The sequence below is a fragment of the Coregonus clupeaformis genome, chromosome 14, assembly GCF_020615455.1.
Source record: "Coregonus clupeaformis isolate EN_2021a chromosome 14, ASM2061545v1, whole genome shotgun sequence".
Lineage (NCBI taxonomy): Eukaryota > Metazoa > Chordata > Actinopteri > Salmoniformes > Salmonidae > Coregonus > Coregonus clupeaformis.
Window position 1 is genome coordinate 29,520,528 of NC_059205.1, and position 7,616 is coordinate 29,528,143.

Here is a 7,616-nt window from a genome sequence, read left to right on the forward strand (position 1 = left end):
ACCAATTGTACTATTATGTGTGTTTTTTCACGTTATTTGTAATTTATTCTGTACATAATGTTTCTGCCATCGTCTCTTATAACCAAAAAGAGCTTCTGGATATCAGGACAGCGATTACTCACCTCGTATTGGACGAAGATTTTTTCTTCAATGAGGTGGCCGCAAAGGATATCCTACAGACACCCGACAAGGCCCAAATCCCCGTCATTCGCAGGAGAAAGAGACGGAGATATCGTGGACATAGGTCGGGGTGCCTCGTAAGGATCGATGGCGAGCAAGTAAACTGCCTCTTCCATCAATCATATTAGCCAATCTTCAATCATTGGAAAATAAATTAGATGACCTACGATTACGCTTATCCTACCAACGGGACATTAAAAACTGTAAAATCTTATGTTTCACTGAGTTGTGGCTGAACGATCAGCTAGCGGGCTGAACATACAGCTAGCGGGCTATACGCTACATCGGCAGCATAGAACGGCTGACTCCGGTAAGACAAGGGGTGGCGGTCTGTGTATATTTGTAAACAACAGCTGGTGCACAAAATCAAATACTAAGGAAGTCTCAAGGTTTTGCTCACCTGAGGTAGAGTACCTTATGATAAGCTGTAGACCACACTATTTACCAAGAGAGTTTTCATCTATATTTTTCATAGCTGTCTATTTACCACCACAAACCAATGTTGGCATTAAGATTGCACTCAATGAGCTGTATAAGGTCATAACTAAACAGGAAAACGCTCATCCAGAGGCAGCGCTCCTAGTGGCCGGGGACTTTAATGCAAGGAAACTTAAATCCGTTCGACATAATTTCTACCAGCATGTTAAATATGCAACCAGAGGAAAAAAAACACAGAGACGCATACAAAGCTGTCCCTCGCCCTCCATTTGGCAAATCTGACCATAACTCTATCCTCCTGATTCCTGCTTATAAGCAAAAACTAAAGCAGGAAGCACCAGTGACTCGGTTAATAAAAAAGTGGTCAGATGACGCAGATGCTAAGCTACAGGACTGTTTTGCTAGCACAGACTTGAACATGTTCCGGGATTCTTCAGATAGCATTGAGGAGTACACCACATCAGTCACTGGCTTCATCAATAAGTGCATCGATGACGTCGTCCCCACAGTGACCGTACGTACATACCCCAACCAGAAGCCTTGGATTACAGGCAACATCTGCACTGAGCTAAAGGGTAGAGCTGCCGCTTTCAAGGAGCGGGACTCTAACCCGGACGCTTATAAGAAATCCTGCTATGCCTTCTGACGAACCATCAAACAGGCAAAGAGTCAATACAGGACTAAGATTGAATCGTACTACACCGGCTCTGACACTTGTCGGATGTGGCAGGGCTTGAAAACTATTACAGACTATAAAGGGAAGCACAGCCGCGAGCTGCCCATTGACACAAGCCTACCAGACAAGCTAAACCACTTCTATGCTCGCTTCCAGGCAAGCAACACTGAAGCATGTATGAGCGCACCAGCTGTTCCGGATGACTATGTGATCACGCTCTCCGTAGCCGATGTGAGTAAGACTTTTAAGCAGGTCAACATTCACAAGGCCGCAGGGTCAGACGGATTACCAGGACGTGTACTCCAAGCATGTTCTGACCAACTGGCAAGTGTCTTCACTGACATTTTCATCATGTTCCTAACTGAGTCTGTAATACCAACATGTTTCAAGCAGACCACCATAGTCCCTTTGTCCAAGGAACCTAAGATAACCTGCCTAAATGACTACCGACCCGTAGCACTGACGTCTGTAGGCATGAAGTGCTTTGAAAGGCTGGTCATGGCTCACATCAACACCATTATCCCAGAAACCCTAGTTCCACTCCAATTTGCATACCGCCACAACAGATCCACAGATGATGCAATCTCTTTTGCACTCCACACTGCCCTTTCCCACCTGGACAAGAGGAACACCTACGTGAGAATGCTATTAATTGACTACAGCTCAGCGTTCAACACCATAGTGCCCTCAAAGCTCATCACTAAGCTAAGGATCCTGGGACTAAACACATCCCTCTGCAACTGGATCCTGGACTTCCTGACGGGCCGCCCCCAGGTGGTAAGGGTAGGTAACAACACATCTGCCACGCTGATCCTCAACACGGGGGCCCCTCAGGGGTGCGTGCTCAGTCCCCTCCTGTACTCCCTGTTCACCCATGACTGCATGGCCAGGCACGACTCCAACACCATAATTAAGTTTGCCGACGACACAACAGTGGTAGGCCTGATCACCGACAACGATGAGACAGCCTATACTCAAAATGTTCTACAGCTGCACCATCGAGAGCATCCTGACTGGTTGCATCACCGCCTGGTATGGCAACTGCTTGGCCTCCGACCGCAAGGCACTACAGAGGGTAGTGCGTACAGCCCAGTACATCACTGGGGCCAAGCTTCCTGCCATCCAGGACCTCTATACCAGGCGGTGTCAGAGGAAGGCCCTCAAAATTGTCAAAGACTCCAGCCACCCTAGTCATAGACTGTTCTCTCTGCTACCGCACGGCAAGTGGTACCGGAGTGCCAAGTCTAGGTCCAAAAGGCTTCTCAACAGCTTCTACCCCCAAGCCATAAGACTCCTGAACAGCTAATCATGGCTACCCGGACTATTTGCACCCCCACCCCATCTTTTTACGCTGCTGTTACTCTGTTAATTATTTATGCATAGTCACTTTAACTCTACCCACATGTACATATTACCTCAACTACCTCAACTAGCCGGTGCCCCCGCACATTGACTCTGCACCAGTACCCCCCTGTATATAGCCTCCCTACTGTTATTTTATTTTACTTCTGCTCCTTTTTTCTCAACAATTTTTTGTTGTTGTTGTTTTATTTTAGTTTTTTATTAAGAAATAAATGCATTGTTGGTTAAGGGCTGTAAGTAAGCATTTCACGGTAATGTCTACATCTGTTGTATTCGGCGCATGTGGCAAATCAAATTTGATTTGATTTGATATACCTATTTATTCTTACATGTGAATTGTTGAATGTTAAACTGGACATAATTATCAGTAGTTATCAGTGGCGACCCGTCATTCAGCGGGGTTGCCTGTTTTGCATGTTATTTTGGCATTAATACGTGTCACATATCAGTTAGCAAACACTGTCATTTTTAATCATTGAGTTAATAAATCCGCATACAAACATGGTCTCTTTTTTGCTTTCTTGAGTAAGGCAGCTCCAAAAAGCTCAGTGCTTTCTGTTGTGGTTGGGGCAGCCAGCGGAAAATACAGAGTTTAGTAGTTGGTAATGTTCTCTAGTTGCGCTGTGATTGGCTCAGTGTTCTGTCACTCATGGGGACACTATATCGCCGCCAAATCTACGTCACCGCCAATCTACTGGCAAATCCTTTTTAATCCTTGTCATATGAAGAGAAATAATGAAGAGAAATTATAGATAAAATGTATCAGTGCTCATCGACCATTGGACATAAACATTACACAACAAGTTGGAAATCGCAAATTCAACAATGAGTGGTTTGGAAGGAATCAGTGGCTAACTGCAAGCATTGCAAAGCAATCACTAGCCTGCTAGTCAGTGGAGTGGGTGTGTGGTCCCAAGTCTGGGTTTAATGGTCTCTTTTCCAAGCTTAAAAGGATAAACATTCAACATTGGCTATGCTGTCAATCCAGAATGATTTATGCCGCGCCCAAAACAACTGGAAACTCGGAACTGGGAAAGCTGACTTCAGTGAGTTCCAGACAACTGGGAACTCTGGAAAAAACTAGCTCCGACTGGGAAAATACTCTTTGAACGGTCATCCAACCTCGGAATTGTAAGTCAGGGACTCGGGCCTCTTTCTAGAGCTACGACCTGAAGATCACTGGCTTCATCATGATTCTACCTTTTTTTTTTTTGTTAAGCACCATAAATCCAGAGAATGCCATAGTTTGATGACAAAATTTGCCCAGGAAGGACCGCCGCGCCACCTTCCTGTTCAAGTGAGCACAGCACAACAAGGTGAGTCCAAAAATGTATTGTATGCTGCTGCATAAAGGATGTAATATGCCAGGGAGATATGCAGTGCTTAATTTGTAAATCGGGAGGTGCCGGAACAAAAAGTGAGCGCTAGAGAGGGGTGACCTGGGGAGCTTCGAGGTGCATGAGAGAAAAAAAAATCACCTTTATAGTGTTAAGTTGCGTCAATTCAAATCTGTTATTAGGAACAAAAGAGGTCAATACACGTCTTCTAAAATAGACTAGTATTTTAATTAATGCCAACCACTTCAATGGTAAATATGATGTTCGTATATACGGGTCCACTGAAATACCAAGCAGGGCACTCAGAGAACTGATCCATTGTTCTGAGTTCTTCTTCAAATACTCTGACAGAGATAGTTCCCGCTCCCTGCTGGCCAATCAGAGTAGAGACTGAGCGTGGTTTAGACTTACTCAGCCAATCGTTGGCGCACAGGCTGGTCCCATCCCCTTGGCGCTTTACCGTTGCACACTGTTGCCAGGCATAAGTTGTTATCATCACACCCTGTAGAGTCAGCACCTTTTAGCTGTACACATGTCCTTGAGTATGATGGTTTAACAAAGAGGCAGTGTGTATGTGTCTGTGAGAAATACAAGTCTGTCTCACCCTACTCCCTAACATTCCTCACATGAATCACAGCTTGTTATGTGAAACAATTTATATCAGTACAATACAAACCTTTTATGTTTAATCATTAATGCATTCTTTCTAAGCTAGTCATCACATCTAGATCCCCACAATAGTAAAGCATTGCATGCATACCATCACATTTGCATAGTGGCATGGAACAGTAGAGTAGAGGCACTTACAGAAATTGCACACATGGGAAACATTTTTTGTGGCCTAGGGTCCAGGAAATGTTGGGCCTTTTATAAACGCATCTCAATTCTACATCAATTTACATGATTGGATAATTTATTTTTAATGATTTAAAACAAAAGTTGTTTAAAACAACTGGGAACTCGGAACTGGGAAATCTCTGACTTCCAACTTCGGTGCGTTCAAGACAACTGGGAAATCGGGAAAAAACGAAACTCCAACTGCGAAAATGTATTTTGAATGGTCATCCAATTTGGAATTCCAATTTGGGAACTCTGGCCTCTTTCTAGAGCGCCGACTTTCCGATCGGAAGATCACTGACGTCATGATTCAACCTTTTTTTTTTTTCAGAGTTTCCAGTTGCCTTGAAAGCACTATAATACCGCACAAATGATCTAAATGACAGACTACTTTGACACTGAGAATCTGAGATCAATGAAAACGACCTTGTCTTGAATCCATCAATAGCCTAGGACTAGGTGTGTGGAGACATATTGTATGCTACAATATGAGGAGGAAATTATAGTCCTAAAAATGCTTTCCAGTTTCACTGACTCACCCAATGATGCGCAGCTCACTCGCTGGTGATGGCATATGCGCTCGTGCCAAAAGCCTCTCACTCTCTCTCTCCCCCTTGTTTTACTTTATAAAACTATATTTGGAAGTTGATCAAATCTTTTGGAGGCCTACAGTTGACAGATTAGAGTCAGGAGAATTAACGAAGAGGCAACTCAAATAAACTTTGATCGCGTTTATTCGAATATTTACATTGCAAAACGTGACAATTGTTTTTCATGCCAGGAGAGGTACCGGATCCGGCCAAATAGGTTCCGGAACAAAACAGTCCATAACAGAGAGGTACCAGGATCCGGTTCAAATTAAGCACTGATATGTATACCGTAGCTAAGAAAGTAATACTAAGTGTATGTTGTGTAGTACGTTTTAGTAGCCCATGTGCCTCACCCTAATAATTTGGTCCCTTTTCCACTCTTATCTTAGCCTACTGTTCTGACTTGGTGGTGCACATGTAGCCTATAACTTGTTTTAGAGAAATGTAATCCTCTAATATTGTAAGAGCTTTCATTGTCTGCTTATATGCCCCCTTTATTTATCCTACGGTTCTGACTTGGTGTACAGGGAGAACACTGTAAGAACGGCCCATGTTCTGAATTCTGTCGTGCTGAACAAATAGTTATGTCCTAGCTAGTCCGTCCTAGCTCGCTCATTTAATGTCTTAATCGAAATTACGAATTGCCTCTTATCCACTCGTCGTCCCCTTATGCCATAGTTTGTACATCTCAATTGTCAGTAGAAACCACATTGTTTAAGCAAGTCAGACAAATTTATGGCAGTAAATGAGGCTGAAAGAACTGTTTCGCTGTCAGACAAGGCTCTGCTGATAGCCAGGTGTAGCAGTGGTAAGGTGTTGGGACTGCTGTTGGGACAGCTTTATGTAGGCCCTAACAGTTTGTGTGCGCCGTTTGTCACAGTTATAGTGCAATTGATGTATTGTTTAGTGTTGTGTAGTGGCTTTGCTGGCATGCATCCCCCCAAAAAAGTGTTTGCCCCACCAAGATTTACATGCTAAAGTCGCCACTGGTAGTTATCACACTAATAAACTGCAAAATAAGATTAACTTATTCAATATCTGTGCAATGCGTATTTATTTCATGTTTCATGGCAGTTTAAGAATTCCATTTGGAAAGTTTTTGCCAATGAAAACATTTCCAACTCAATAAATGAATAGAATAGAATGTATTTACATTTTTTATTTCAAATCAAGTACATTACATCTTGGGACACACTTCAATGATTAAATACACATGAAATAAGAATTCCTTTGCCTCTATTCAGTTACAGAAAACAAATAAAATGTGTATGATAAAGCTGTGCTGAAAACAAGTTATTTTGGCATGGTTTCTTCTCAGCTAGTGTTTCTTAAATTAACAAAAAAAAAAAAACCTAAGTAACAAAGAAAACAACAAGATGCCTCACACTATTCAACACTAGAATATGAAAACGTAGCACCTTGTACCAGTCAAAATATATATATATTTTTACTGGTTTGTAGTGGATAAGAAGCAATGATATTGAGTGGGGAGACTCAAGGATATGATTGAATAATAATTCAACATCATTGAAAATGGTATAGAACATTCCCCTCCCCAACGGCTTCTTTTGGATCGGGAAGGCAGACAGTGCAAAACAAAAACGTTGATCAGGTGAAAGTGATTTGACTACTTTGATGTAAAATATCAGTCTGTTGTAGTTGATGATACACAAGCCTCATCCACAATATTAGAATACAATTCCCACTGTATATTTGATGCCAAAACATGACCAACCTGCCAAAATAAATAAATACTGTACATTATGTGCTGCTAAAATACAAAGTAAAATTAGATCTGAAGGTTTACATACAATGGTTTCTAATAAGGAACTAATGCTAACCCTAAGGCACTGCTCAAAATAAAGCTAAAAAATAATGAAGAGATGTGAGGCAGTGAGATCTAGCTATGGAAACTGGCAAGACACATGAACTACCATGTCTCCACAACTAAAACTCATTACATCAGTAATGACAAATGGAACACCAACAGCCATTCCAAATGTAGAATTGACTAGTCCTAAAATGTTACTAAAAACATTTACAGACATTTCCCCTACTGGCTGAACTTTTATTGACCAGAGGTAACAACAACCAGGTCTGTGATAGGCCCACAGTGTGGACGATAACAATACTACACATGGTGATGCTATATGCACATTATACATACTGTGAGAGAGGCCACTCAGGATGGGAGTT